This window comes from Gossypium hirsutum, chromosome D13 (genome assembly GCF_007990345.1).
Source record: "Gossypium hirsutum isolate 1008001.06 chromosome D13, Gossypium_hirsutum_v2.1, whole genome shotgun sequence".
Classification (NCBI taxonomy): Eukaryota; Viridiplantae; Streptophyta; class Magnoliopsida; order Malvales; family Malvaceae; genus Gossypium; species Gossypium hirsutum.
In genome coordinates this window covers 25,483,298-25,499,508 of record NC_053449.1, presented here as the reverse complement: position 1 = coordinate 25,499,508, position 16,211 = coordinate 25,483,298, and the positions used below count along the sequence as shown (strand labels likewise).

The following is a 16,211-nucleotide window of genomic DNA, read 5'->3' as shown; positions in this document are numbered from 1 at the left end:
ATTATGGGAAAGGGCTTAGGCCCACACTGAACTGGACTGTTACTGTAACGGGCTCAGGCCCAAACTGAATTTATCTACTGTTTAATTGACTATTTACTTGTTAGGGGATTACACACTGAGTTTTCGTAAACTCACCCCTCTGTTTAACTGTACAGGTAGTCCCCAATTGTAGGCGAGTCGGTGCTGCGAGGGACTCGATGATGGCCACACAACTGCATCAGCTTTTGTTTTTAGCTTCTGATTTATGAGTAACAAAATTTGGGTATTTTTATGTAAAAAGGCCTTTTTAAGTTATAAACTTTAAATTGGGGTTTTTATTTAATTAGTTTGATATAAACTGCTAGTTGTAGAAGAAGACGGGTTTTTAAAAGGTAACTGTTTTCAAAGACACCATGTTTTCGTAAAATACTGTAAAAGTTTTTGTATCAAACAACATTTTAAATATAGTAACAAACTAATATGATCAACACACTGCTAAAGACAACTTGGGTTTTCAATAAACGTGAATTAGTATGGAACGAGTTTTTAATGAAACTGTGTTTTTGAAAAACACTTCAATGTGATATTGCCAGATTCGGCTATAATGTCTAGGCCGGGTTTGGGGTGTTACAAGTTAAAAGGAAAAAGTGAGTTTACGAAAACTTAGTGTGTAATCCCCTATCAATCAAACAGTATACAACATGCAGTAACAGTCTGGGCCTGAGCCCTATTTAGTATTAGTACAGTGTGGGCCTTAGCCCAATACAGTAACAATGTAATAATGCAATCTATCCCAGTCCAGCCAACACACCACTACGTACCACCAACACACCATGTGGGGATAAAATCGACCCACCCAGCCAGCACACCAATATCGCAGCAAAGCTGCTAATAGTAGTATCGCAACAAAGCTGCCAGTAACAGTATATGTGGCAAAGCCACCAGTACAGTATACTTCCTCCAATACAGTATCCCAACCCCATGCAGTATGTCATGTCATAAATCATACGTGTTTGCAGAATGTCATGCATATCATAGATCAAATCAGTCATACATAACATAAGGCCATAATAGTCATTTAATCTCCTAGGGGTATAATAGTTATTTTACCCTATGAGGGTATTTCGGTCATTTTATCCTATGGGGATATTTCGGTCATTTTACCCTACGAGGGTATTTCGATCATTTAATTGACCTCACGAAAGGTCCACAATCTGCTCGAGCAACTGAGGTAACCTAAATGGGCAAAGCAGTGTATATGGGCCTGAGGCCCATTACTTTACCCAAGTGGGCCACACGAGCCCAGAATTCGCCACGGCTATGGGAACTATGTAGCCCAGTACAATATTCACCATAGTTCGTGGATTTCATCCGTGTGGGGCCTGCAGCCCATTGAGCCCACACGGCCCATTTCGGCCCAACGTGGCCCATTATGTCCTAAGCCCATGAAAACGCTCATGGAGGCCTCTACAGTCCAACACCATGTTTCGTGAGCTCAGATTACCACACGAGCATTCGTATGCTCATATGACCTCGTACGCCATCTTTTTTGGCTTTTCAGCTTTTGCCGATTTGCAGTTAAGGGGGTGGTGATCACACACCTAGATTCTATTTTCTGAGAAACCTCCCACGCCTTAGAAACCTACACTTAACCAACAATCTCCAATTAACCACTTACACAGTTACACTATCAAATAAACACAAATGATCACAACCGTTACTTACCACAACTTTTGATTGATTGAAGAGGGAAGTTCGCCTATCCAAATGCAATCACAAACCTTCAACCCTTTGAAAAGTTCCTAGGCACCAACCGAAACTGGGTAAGCACTTAATCAACAGGTAATAAGGTAACTCTATACTATTACCCTTACCAAATGCTAGAGAGAAACAAACTATGAAATACGAGACACACGGTCGGCCCCCAAAAGAAAGAAAGATTCGACAACTAGAAAAAGAAAGGAAAAGTTGAAAGTAGGGAAAAATCATAAGAGTAAATCGACAGCAGTGCAGCAGAACAAGGAACGGTAGAGAAGATAGATTCAAAAGAACAGAAGGGGAATAAAGTTGTAATTGACAATCAAAGAGGAGGGAAACCGAAAAGAAAGAAGAAAAAGAAAATGTGAAGGAGGAGAGTGTATTTGGCCAAAAAGAAAATAGGTAAAAAGGAAAAGCAGCCAAAAGAAAATAAACCTGAGAGGTACCCCAAATCTTAGTAAAAATTCGGCACCTACAAACAGAAAGAGGGAAAACCACACAAAACCGGCATGAAAAGGAAAACAAAAAATGAGTAGTATGCCTTGTAGTCGAATTTTTTTAAGTAACAAGTTCATTTTTGGCACACCTCCCCTCTCTCTTCACTTCCCTTGATTTTCTCCTAAAATCTCTCCCCCTATGCCTCCTTGAATCACTCCACCAATCTCTCCTCAACTTCCCCTAACAACTCCATTCAAACTCCCCTTAGCTGTGTTTCAGTCCAACTCCACTACCCACACAGCTCCAGCAGCAAAATAAATACTCCATTGCACAACCTAGGACTTGAACCTTAGACCTCACAATTACACAATACGCCACCTTGCCACTAAACCACAAACTTTTTTTGTGTCATAAAACCAACATTAATATATATAAGGCCTATATGCCTATGTCTAGATTCATTTAAGAGCAAAACTAAAAATTCTGCAAAAGCCAAGACTTGAACCCAGGCTTATCAAACACCCCCAGACACACCCAAATCACTTAACCATTGAAGCAAACAAGCAATTTGTGTCAAAACAAGCAAAAATCAAAGACTTTGATTTTGGGGCGTTACATTATTATTTTATTATGTTTTAGCTTATAAATTTAATTAAGTTTTATAACATGATTTCTATATACATTAAGCCACCATCCACTATCAATTAAACAATGGTTTATTTGATCATAAGTCCCTTAATCATATTCTAATAGAAGATTCTTAGGAAATGGAACTATTGATACTTTTACGATCTAGTCATTGTACCTATCCAAAATTTAATTCACTACTAATATAACCTCCGTAAATATTTAATAAAATATTCACGAGTTTGGTTTATGTAAATTCGAAATTATATAGGATTTTTCTATAAACTTTTACCACCTTTTGATTTAATAATTATATTAATTTTTTTAGTAATTGTTAATAAATTAAGTGGATTTTGCTTAAATGTTAATATTGGACATGAATTTATGAAGTATGCAAAATTATGTTGTATTATATGATTTTTATGCATAATTTATATTATTTTCATGTTAATTATTAATATGTTAATTTTCACTATGTAGTGGGACCATGGAAGATGACATTAATATAAATGTTGCACGGACATGCACACATCCAATCTATTTGGATCTAAAAGGCTGCTGGACTGAATTAAAGTTTACTGTTTCCTTCTTGTTATTTAATTTAATCATGTTTCCTATGTGTTTATTGATAATGAAATCAACAATGTTAGCTTAATTCTATTTAGCTAGGATGATTATGTTAATTCAATAATATTTGTTTGATTCATGTTTAATGTGTTTGTGCCTCAATCGATCATGTTTTCAATTAAAATCAAGATGTATTTCATTCATACATGATTGGATGCATTCGCTGAGCGATCCTAACAGAAGACGACTAGTAGACACATAATTGAAAAGTGAAATGCTAAATTTAGATCATTAAACTCGTCTAAATTAGAGGTCTACAATATCTTTAGTTAGTTATATTATCTTGCATAGTTTTTAGGTTTATGTGATTAAAATGTTTCAAATTTTATTGTCCCTATTACCTCGCATAAATACTAAGAAACCTTAGTTTAATATGATCAGTAAAATGCATATTTCACTAAGTAAAAGATTCTGAGAGGACTTAATTTAGTTTCCAAACTCATTGAAGATCGAGTTTGCCATGGAATATTTTTCGAACACTGTTAAGCATGATGAAAATGAATTGAGTTGATTAATATAATTATCCTAGCCTATTTTACGTTGATTATTTTTGTTGCTAAACTCCATCCATTTATTCATTTAGATAGTTTGCATACTTAGATTAACATTGCATTAGGGATCAATTTTGCATCTAGATAATTTAATCATCACTATTCAATTTATTTTTTTTACATCAAATTGTTAACGATAATTTTTCAAATAATTGATTAACATACACAGTCTATGTGGAGATGATAACTCATTTTACTTATTACTTGAATGATTGTGTACACTTGCACAAAAATCTCGTTATAAGTTTTTGGGGCTGTTGCCGATGACTGTTGGCTTAAACAGTTCTTTGTGAAATTATTCTTTGCAATTTGATTTTTATTTTTATTTAGTTTCTAATTTTTCTAATTGATTCTTTAATTTCTTTTCTTTATTATTATTTTCTCTATTTTTTAGTTTTTTTTGTGATTTTCTCTTCTAATCTTTATGGGCATAGATCGAATCATCGATTTACTCCCTGTAAACCTTGAAATCGAGTGGGAATTTAGAAAAAGAAGACAAGAATGATTACCCCAGAGACAAGTTGCGGAATTGGACCTTGAGAATCTAAATGATGTTCATGGGAATGGAGTCGTTAATGGTCGAAATGCAATCCTTATTACTGATGATAGGGACCGATCCATAAGACAGTATGCCATGCCACTTCTTAACGAACTAAATCTAGAAGTTAGGGGACCGGAGATTGAGGCTCCGTAATTTGAATTGAAGCCTGTGATGTTTTAGATGCTTTAAACAATCGACCAATTCAGTGGAATGCCTATAGAATATCCACATCTTCACCTTCGATTGTTTGTGGAGGTTAGAGATTCCTTCAAGATAGTTGGTGTAACTAAAGACATATTGAGGATGAAGTTGTTTCCATACTGGTTGCTAGATTGAGCACAAGTATGACTTAAGTCGTTGCCATCCAACTCAATTTCTACTTGGCAAGAATTAACTGAATGCTTTCTGGTAAAGTATTTCCCACCTAGCAAAAATGCTAAGTTACAGAATGAGATCACCACTTTTCAACAATTGGATGATGAGTCCTTATACGAGGCGTGGGAAAGATTCAAGGAGTTACTACATAGAGGCCCTCATCTCGGGATTCCATATTGCATCCAGTTGGAGACATTCTATAATGGTCTTAACGCACACCCAAGGTTAGTGGTAAATGCTTTTGCGAATGGTGTTCTCATGTTGAAGGCTTATAATGAGGCTTATGAAATCATTGAGGGGATAGCTAGTAATAATTACAAGTGGCTAACAAATCAAGCAGTTTCAGGAAGACGTGCAGTCGTTGTACATAAAGTAGATGGCCCTTACTTCACTTTCAGCTCAGGTATCATTTATCTCTTCAATGTTGAAACAGTTTACTACTAACGGTTTAAGTCATGCTCTATATCAACCACCAATCCACTACTAAGGAGGTGGACAAAAGAACACTTACATGCAACATAGGTGAAATCAACCTCTTGGTTTCAATCAACAAGTTCAAAAGCCATTCCAAGTTGAACCTTCAAATAATTTGGAGAATTTGTTGAAGGCCTAAATTGCTAAAAATGATGCCTTGATTTAAAGCCAAGCAACAACATTGGAGAATCTAGAAAGTCAAGTGAGACAATTAGCTAATGAGCTTAGAAGCAAACCTGAAGGTGCTGTACCAAGCAACATAGAAAATCCACCAACAACCGAGTCTTCTAGTAATCTTAAGAACTTATTAAAGCATACATGGTGAAGAATGATGCTACTTTGAGAAATTTGGAGAATCAGATGGGGCAACTAGCCAACGAGCTTTGAAATAGACCACAAGGATCTTTGCCTAGTGACATGTAGAACCTAAAAAAATCCATGCAAGGAGAATTTGAAAGCGTCAATTTACGAAGCGGAAGGACTTTTGAACCCAATAAGGTTGAGGTTGAAGATGAACCTCCCCAGAAAGAGGCAAATCAACCAGCAGTTGAAATTCCAATAAGCTAACCTTTTTATTAGATGCAGAAATATTACCTCAAAAGAGCTGTCTAATCCAAGCCAAAGTTCCACAACCTCCATATCCTCAAAGACTCCAACAACATAAACAGGATACTCAAATTTAGAGAATGTTGGATGTGTTGAAACATGTACGTATCAACATCCCGTGGTTAGAAGCTTTGGAGCAAATGTCGAACTATGTGAAAGCTATGAATGAATTTCTATCTAAGAAGAAAATGTTTGGGGAATTTGAAATTGTAGCCTTGACTATAGAATGTATCATATTTTCTCATAACAAGTTGCCTCCTAAGTTGAAGGATCCAGGAAGTTTCATCATACCTTGCAATATTGTCGAATCCTATAGTGGTAAGGCTTTGTGCGATTTGGGATCAAGTATCAACTTAATGCCTACGTTCGTGTTTAGACGATTAGGTATTGGTAAGGCCAGATTGATTACAATTACACTCTAATTGGCGGAACGATCTTTGGCATACCTAGAAGGAAAGATCGATGATTCATTTTATTGTTGACAGCGTTGTTTTGGAAAACCTTTTGCTTGTCGCTCTTCTTTAAAAAAAAACTTGAAGTTAAACTAATGCAGCGGAAAAACCAATTTTCAAGTTATTATGGAAAATTAGTTGCCTTATCGATTTTTTTTCAAAAATAGTTCCTGTGCAATATAGTGGAAGCTAGGGAACAATATCAAATTTTACTTAAGCCCGATATCATGCATTATTCGACTATTATGCTTGAGTAATTCATGCATGCAAAAATCCCCAAAAGAAAAGTTACCAAGCCACAGACAAGAAATAATTAAAAATACAAGCCAAAACTAATAAAGACTTAATAAAACTTAATTAAATAATAATCCAAGGCCCAAGTTGATTCTCCGAATGCCGAGTCCGGTCTTAATTTTGAGGTTTACTTGAAAAGTTAAACACTATTGGGGGTGAGCTTATGAAAAGCTCAGCATGAGTCGAATAATTATTTAAACGGGCAAAAACATAAAATATAGTGAAACATATTAGCATTAACAGAAGAAAATAGAACCATCATAGAATTTCATGTCATTACATAGCCATTATCAAATTGATGTCAAACGGTGTATGAGCATAGGTGATTCATTCGAGTAACAATCATTAATTTCGATACCATTCAATACAACAAAATACAATGCATAGCATAAATCAATAACATTCGAATATGTTGTGCACATGATGGAATGTGAAAAGGTTCCTACCAATACCATCCGCTACACACCACAAGTTCCCCAGAACCCATTTGCCAAACTCCAAAACATTATGAGCATAGCTCGATACAATCGCCAGTAACATATAATATGTGATAAAATCACCAATCCCCTCGTTATTCCAGTTGCAGTGCACTAACTATGAATAATGTGGACTTAATATGCCGTCGGTACTCCACGGAACTCCTTCGTCAACCATAAAATCCCTACCCAATGCATATGCAATATGTCACACAATCTAATACATAATCATATCTCAATACTTTTCACATTCATTTGACATGCTCAGAATGTCCTCAATAATTACATACTTTCAGTAAATGGTAACACTGTTCCAATCTTTCAAATTACCATTGTGTTGGTATCAATCAATATCATTGAATTTCACATACTTTATGGATTTTTATTGTGCATAAGTAGCACCCTTTTCAGTACACAATATAACAAATATCTCATGCATTTAAATCATACATAAGCTTAATATCTCAACACATTATATCATTCAGTCAAACATTCTCAAATCTCATAACTCAAATATGCAATTACAAACTCAATCAAACATCCATACTATCAAATTACCAATTTTGCCAATATGCCATTACAAGCCAAATCATACATTTAAGGCTCGAAACATACTTGGTTCGGCCACTCACAAAATAAATAATTTGGCTATTAAAACAACCCAATCAGAAAGCTAATTTATCATATATAACATGATATTTAACATTTTAAAACAATTTTATGAGTTTATGATCCACACTTTATTTTTCGCTTCATTGCAGCACACTAGCAAATCTTCCAATTTTCCTTAATAATTCCTTAAATGAACCTAAACCAAAATTCAGTATAAATTCAATCAATTTACCATTAAACGAGCCCCCAAACACCCACTTATGAGGTTAAACCAATCGTTGAAATTATAACTATTTTATGAATCCAAACTAGTTAGATTCCTTACACTGTATCGATGCAAACCGTACGTACAATCGTTCTTAACCTTTACGGATGATTTGGGGCATTTGGGTCAGCACCTAATTAAATAATATATTGGAAAATCAGTACCTAATTCCTTTATTTAATGAATTCATAACCTTTACGCAACAACTATGTTGAAATAACAAACTAGTTACCCTTAATTGCACTTACGCTTCACGATTTGTGGGATCCGTATGGCCAATCAATTCAGAACACTTTTCCCTAATTGAAATTGGTTTAAAAGCTGATTATGAGGGTTAAAGAACTCAAGTTAATGCTAGAAAAATATAGGCAAGAACCAAGAAACAAAATATCCCCCTTTCTTGCACATAGGCGCACATACCACCACCCATGGTGGCCAAAATTGGGGTTGAATTTTAAAATGGTTTGAGATCTCATTAAATTCTAAAAAAATACCTTTGAAATCATTTAAAACCTCCCAAATTCCAGATTTTGAAATTTAGTTTTTGAATGGACAAGATTAATTAAGAAATTGAAGAGAGAAGAGACCTTACCCAAGCTAGTCGAGAGAAACGACAATGACACTTTCTTGGCAATGTTCATGATCGATCTTGGAGTTCAAGATTCCAGATTTGGGCCTGATTTTAATGAGGAAAAATGACAGCAATATGGTTGAGATTATGTTAACAAATCTTGTGGCAAAAAGATAAGAAAAAAAAAAGAGAGAAAGAGATGGTAAAACTAGGTGTAGGCGACGACAACAATGGATGAAAGGAAAAAGAATTAAAATCAAAAAGAAGGAGAGGAGGAGATGAATAACTAGGGAAATGAGGAGGTGGATTAAAGTCTGATTATTAGTAAAAACTAATATTTATAACTACGTTAACTAGGCTTTGATGGCCCATATATTAAAACAATTGGTTTTTGTAAAAAAATTAAATTATTTGCATGGGAAGTGAATTGAAGTTAGGGCCACAATGATAAATTCACTAATGTTTAACCATCAAACCGATAACTCATTCTTGATATAATTTTAAATATTTATTTTAAAAAACAAGGCATGTCACATACTAGGGTTTAAGGAAAAATTTGAAAAATAATAAAAATGATGCAGGAGAAGGGATTTGAACTTGGGTTTCAAGAAACGTTACACTAACACTTAACCAACAAACCAATACCACATTTATTTCCTAAAAATTCATGGATAAGTTAAAGAATTAAGGCATGACCACTCTCTCTTGATTCACAAACCCGATTCTACTAGCCCCCGATTTTTGGGATGTTACAAGGATTATCATGGGTCGGCAAATTTGTACGAATGATAGAAAGTAGAGCAAAGAAAAACAGAAAGACCATTTCCTGCTACTATTTTTTGAGAAAATATTTAATATAATTGCTAGGCAACATTACTTCTTCTTTCTAGATGGATAAAGTTGGTATGATATATAGTCGTTTGACTTCGCCTTTGTCAATGATAATCATCAATAACATTGAGGGATTCGTCTTCACTCTCTCTGTCGTTAATTTATTTTCAGTTTTTTCTCTCTTATTTGAATAAATGACATGATTAGAAATTATTTTTCTTGAATTAGTACTTCAAATTAATTTTGTCTAAGGAGATTGGAACTTAAGCGGGACCATTTGTGACCCCTCCAACCTTTCTTGGGAATTTAATTTGATGTAATTTTTTGAGAAGATATTTTTTAAGTAGCCTAAAAGAAATTTTACATTTTCATTTTAATTTTTATTTCCAATTTTAATTTTATTTTTATGTTCAATAAGAGGGTAAGTTGGCCTAAGGTCTAATCAGTTTATTTCCATTAAGTTTTATTTCAGTGCAAGTAATAAAAATCTTATAGTTTTGGGCTCGAGGCCTAGAACAGTGATAAGGACAAAAATATCCAACACTCCCTACCCCTTTGCTTCGTCGCAACATCATTTCTCCACGTTACAACAATTTTGGAAAAAAGGGGATGACACAAATTAATAAAAGGGGGGAAATTTATTTTCTTAAGTATTTATATTTATATTCTTAGTTAGTATTTTGCTTTTGCATAATAAAAAAATTACAAGCATGAATAAATTAAGCTCAATGCCTCCTCTCTAATAAAAAACTAAATAGTGTGGTAATGTAAATGAACATGTCTAGGATTGGATTATTGAGGAAGACTTGATACTTATGTAGTCTTCATGACACACCTTTCTTTCTTGCTATCCTACCTGGTGTTCAGTTCTCATTCATTACTTTGCTTACACAATGAGGACATTGCGTATTTTTAAGGTGAGGATAGCACAATATTAGTATGAAATTTATTTAAGGCAATATTCGCATGAATTTTAATTTTGTTTTCTTAATTTTTTTCAATTATTACACACGAGTATGTTGAAGGAAAATGATGGTCAGAGAAATTTTTTATTCATAAGTTAGCTCAAATGCAAGCATGGTTTCTTAGATCAAATGCAAGCATGGTTTCTGATTTTATCTGATTTTTTTATGTTATCTTGAGTTATGGAATGCTTGTATGTTCTTAGGTCTTATATAGTCTTTTGCCATGAAAATTGAATTTCCTTAGAAATAAACATGCATGAAGGTTTAAGTCCCTAGAATTGACTTAGTAACTTTCTAGAAGTGAAATCCTAGGAGACATAAGAATCTAAACATGATTTAGACACATGTGCTTTGGATCGTTTGATCTTTTCAAGCCTACCAACCCTTGTAACCTTAATTTGAGCCTTTGAACCTATTTTTGCTATGTACCTACATCGTAAGCCATGCTACCATCTTTTTAAAGTTTTATCTTATTTTTGAACCTATCTTAACTATACTTATCTTGGTAAGCAAAAATTGAGGAAAAATTCAAAAAGATGTACGTGTTCTTCATAAATAAAAAAAAGCTCTGGTCAAATATCAAAGCAAAAAGAGCAAAATAAATACTCAAGACATTGAGAAATCTTGTTGGGAATAAAGCTTCAAATTAAGTTTAGGGGTGGTAAAACCTATTAGTAGGAAGGATGTACCTCGAAAAGATCCAAGGCAAAACTAGGGTTAAAATTAGTGAACCTAAAAATTCACTTCTCTTTTATCTCTACCTTGAGCCTAGCCCCATTACAATCATATAAAAGACCTATTGGTTTGGATGATTGTGCCGACTACATTAGTGGAGAGAAATTTCTAAGTTCAACAAATGAGAGGATTATTAATTAAACCTTGTGATTGTTTTCTTTGATCGATAAGGAGATTGTTATTGAATGGTGAATGATATGTATGATCTTGGAAAACATGCACTTTATGACTTATGCTAGCATTTTTCTGCACTTAAAATAATGTTTTGAAATAATGTTTGCATATGAACGACTTATCAATAAAAAGGGTTTGTGAGCATGATTTTGTTGATGTATGCTTATGTGCAAAAGTTGATGCTACTTAATGATGTTATTTAAACTGATTGCAAGAATGCTCTATCTAAATTTTTGTTTTGCATTACTCAAGACGAGCAATGGTTTAAGTTTGGGGGTGTGTAAACTCAAAATTATATAGGATTTTTTTAATATTTTTACCACCTTTTTACTTAATAATTATATTAATTTTGAGTAATAGTTAATAAATTAAGTGGATTTTTCTTAGATGTTAATATTGGACATGAATTTATGAAGTATGCAAAATTATGCTTTATAACATGATTTTTATGCATAATTTATATTATTTTCATGTTAATTATTAATATGTTAATTTTCATTATGCAGTGGGACCAAGGAAGATGAGATTAATATAAATTTTGCATGGACATGCACACATTCAATTTGTTTGGACTGCAAGACCATACAAAGTTGGGTTATAAGGATGTTAATTTGACCGAGTAAAAGTATTGCTACATGATGGACATGTCTAATTAATTATTGGACTAAGAAACCATCCAACAAGGAGGAGTCAAGCCCAATTTTGACACAAGCATATGGTTGCCCAAAAGTCAGCTTTGGGATATTTTATTAGAGGTCCGTGTAGTTGGAAAAATATCAAAAATTGGCACACCAGCTTTATCTTTGAAACCGTCCACTTCATAGCTAATAATAGCAAGGATTTGAATTCAAAATAAGAAACCAAACCACCTCTTTCTCCATAAATTGTGGTTAGCCAGGCATGAGAGAAAAGAAAGGATTTTCAAACTCTATTTTTAGTAAAATTTACTCTCACCTTCACCTATAAATACCACACTACTCGTCCCTCATCCCTTCATTCATGACACATCTCTAATTCTACATTCTTTTCTCTCATTCCATTTCCCTTTCCTTTTTCCCCATGCCTAGTCACTCCATTTTTCCTTCCATTCTTTAGCCAACAAAAGTCTTGTCAAGATCATCTATTGGTCGGCTACCTTAAGAAACCCTTAGCAAAGGAGCAATGAGTAGAACGGAGGAACACCTCAATTAGAACGATAAAAAATGTTGCTAAAATGAATTAGAGTTTACTCTTTCCTTATTGTTCTTTAATTTAATCATGTTTGCTATGTGTTTATTGATCTTGATATCAACAATGTTAGCCTAATTTTGTTTAGCTAGGATGATTATGTTAATTCAATAATATTTGTTTGATTCATGTTTAATGTGTTTGTCATGTTTTCAATTTCGAGGTATAAGCCCTTCATTTTGCATGCACAAAATTATTTTAGAAGAAGGTGAAAGAGCTCAAATTGATGGGAAAAGGAGGCTCAATCCTATTATGAAAGAAGTTGTGAGAAAGGAAGTGATCAAATTGTTAGATGCAAGAATCATCTATCCTATTTCAGATGGTTCGTGGGTAAGTTCGGTGCAGTGTGTGCCGAAGAAAGGTGGAACTACGATGGTTGAAAATGAGCGTATTGAGTTAATTCTTACAAGAACTGTTATCGGTTGGAGAATCTGTATTGGTTACAGAAAGCTGAACAAAGCCACTCGGAAGGACCATTTTCCATTTCCTTTTATGGATCAGATGTTAGATCAACTGGCAGGTAATGAATTCTATTGTTTTTTAGATGGCTATTCGGGATATAACCAAATAGTTGTATCCCTGGAAGACCAACATAAAACAACCTTTAGTTGTCCATATGGTACGTTTGCTTTTAGGCGAATGCCTTTTGGTTTATGCAATGCACCTGCAACTTTTCAACGATGCATGATGGCAATATTTACGATATGGTCAAAAATTTTGTTGAGGTTTTCATGGATGATTTTTCTATTTTTGGTAACACTTATGATATCTATTTGAGTAATTTGGCTAAGGTACTGAAGAGATGTGAAGAGACGAATCTTGTCATTAATTGGGAAAAATATCATTTCATGGTTAAGGAAGGGATTGTCTTAGGTCATAAGATCTCAAAGAAAGAAATTGAAGTTGATAAAGAAAAGGTGGACGTAATTGAAAGATTACCGACCCCAATTAATGTGAAAGGAGTTGGAAGTTTCTTAGGCCATGCCGGTTTTTACCGAAGGTTTATCAAGGATTTCTCGAAAATTTCTAAGTCGTTGTGTTTGTTTTTAGAGAAAGATACAATGTTCAATTTCAACAAAGCATGTTTGGAAGCTTTTGAAAATTTAAAGAATCGATTAATTACAGCCCCAATAATCATTACACTTGATTGGAACTCACCTTTTGAGTTGATGTGTGATGCAAGTGATTACGCTGTTGGAGCTGTGATGGGTCAAAGAAGAAATAAAGTGTTCCACCCTATTTACTATGCATGTAGAAATTTGACGGGTGCCCAACTAAATTATATGGTAACTGAAAAGGAACTATTTGCTATAGTTTTTGCTTTTGAAAAATTCCGTTCATATCTTATAGGTACCGAAGTTACAGTATTTACTAACCATGCGGCCATTAAATACTTGCTCACGAAGAGAGATGCAAAACCAAGGCTAATTTGTTGGATACTTTTACTTCAAGAATTTGACCTTGAGATCCAAGACAGAAAAGGTGTTGAAAATCAAGTAGCTGATCATCTATCAAGATTAGACCAAGATGAGGTAACCCAGTTAGGTGTGCCTATCAATGAGAATTTCCTAGATAAGCACTTATTTGAGGTAAGTCGCATTCATGAAATACCCTGGTTTGCTGATTTTGCCAATTATATTGCATGTGGAATAATTCCTCGAGAAATGACATACCAGCAAAGGAAGAAATTCCTTCATGATAGTCGGTATTATTTTTGGGAGGATCCGTTTTTGTTTAAATAGTGTGCAGATAATATAGTCCGAAAGTGTGTAGTTGAAAGTGAGATTGCCGATATCTTATATCATTGCCATTCATCTCCAAGTGGGGGACACTTTGGTGGTTTATGTACTGCAACAAAGATTTTGCAAGCTGGTTTCTTTTGGCCGACACTATTTAAAGATGCTTATGCTTATGTGAAGAACTGTGATAAATGCCAAAGGACTGGAAATATATCAAGGAGGAATGAGATGCCCTTGACAAACATTTTGGAGATTGAATTGTTCGACGTGTGGGGCATTGACTTCTTAGGCCCGTTTCCTTCTTCATATGGGAACAAATACATCTTAGTTGCTGTGGACTATGTATCCAAGTGGGTTGAAGCTGAAGTATACCCTACAAATGATGCTAAAGTAGTCATGCAATTCCTTCATAAGCATGTGTTTCCACGATTTGGGACACCAAGAGCTGTTATTAGTGATGAAGGTTTTCACTTTGTAAACAAATGGCTTAAGTGGTTGCTTGACAAATATGATGTGAAGCACAAGATTGCTACTGCCTATCACCCCCAGTCTAATGGACAAGTTGAAAGAGTGACCCGTGAAATCAAAGGTATCCTTGAAAGGGTAGTACGCCCTAACAGAAAAGATTGGTATCTAAGGCTCGATGATGCATTATGGACCTATCGAACAACATTTAAGACTCCGTTAGGAATGACTCATTATCGGTTAGTCTTTGGAAAGGCATGTCATTTGCCATTAGAATTGGGGAATAAAGCTCATTAGGCTTTGAAGTAGTTGAACTTTGATCTTAAGCAAGTCAGTGAGAGAAGGATGTTACAACTTGATGAGTTGGAAGAGCTGAGGTTGTTTTCCTATGAGAATGTCAAAATGTGTAAAGAAAGATGAAATAGATGCCATGATAGTCATATAGAACCTCTCAAGTTTAAAGAAGGTCAGGCTGAGGTTATTTCCTGGGAAGATGAAATCCTGATGGAAAGGACCTTATGCCATCCACTGAGTTTATCCTTATGGAGCTATTGAATTGTACGACAATTACGAAGGTACGTTTAAATTCAGTGGTTAACGTCTCAAACACTACTGGGATGATGAAGTTGAGCGAGTTGAATCCTTTTTCAAATTAACAAACCCTTGATTTTTCATAAACTTGTCTTGAAAATAAATAAATAATTAGAATTTATTTTCTTAATTAAGTACATTTAATTAATTCTGTCTAAGGAGATTGGAACTTAAGCAGGACCGTTGTGACCCCTTTAACCTTTCCTGGGAATTAATTTAATGTAATTTGTTAAGAAGAAACTTTCTAACTAAGTTTTAAAATGTTTTTTCTAGTTTAATTTATTTTGTTTAATTTCAAATTTTTATGTTAATAAAGGGGGTCAAGTTTGGCCCAAGTACTAATCAGTTTTTCTTTTAAGATATAGTCTGAGTTTGAGGCCCAAGTCAGCAAAAAGGAGGAAAAATTTTACCCTTGCCGTCACATCCATTACTTGCCGCCCAAGTAACTTTAGTGTAGCTAAATTTTTGCTACACGTTGCCCTAATTTTTCCCTATATAAATCCCTCTTCATTCTACTAATTTGCATATCCCTCAAAGCAATATGCTTAATAAAATCTCTCTTTTTGTGCCACAAGCCTCAAATCCCAAAAGAAATCCCTAGCCTCTTTCTTTTTTTTTACCGAAACTACTTAGTGCTGCCACAAGAGAATCGCCGGAGTATCGACACCGCCGCTGCACACCACCATTACTATCGCACGTTGCTGCTGCTGCCGCAACTCCTTCGCTATTGCAAGGTTTGCCAAAGCAAGTTCCACCCTCTCTTGCCGATTTTTCTTCTGCCTCTGCAAGTAGAAACTTTGCCGAATTTTTGGGAAAATACCATGTCTCGCAAGAGAAC

The 16,211-nt window shown here is 34.6% G+C and overlaps 1 non-coding gene across 1 annotated transcript; it reads right to left on the bottom strand.

Annotated features, from left to right (window-relative positions):
* Positions 1-4,960: 4,960 nt before the first annotated feature.
* Positions 4,961-5,066, bottom strand: LOC121225832 (small nucleolar RNA R71). Its single transcript, XR_005923736.1, has one exon. It is a non-coding gene; the product is annotated as a small nucleolar RNA R71 (small nucleolar RNA).
* Between the last annotated feature and the right edge of the window lie 11,145 nt (positions 5,067-16,211).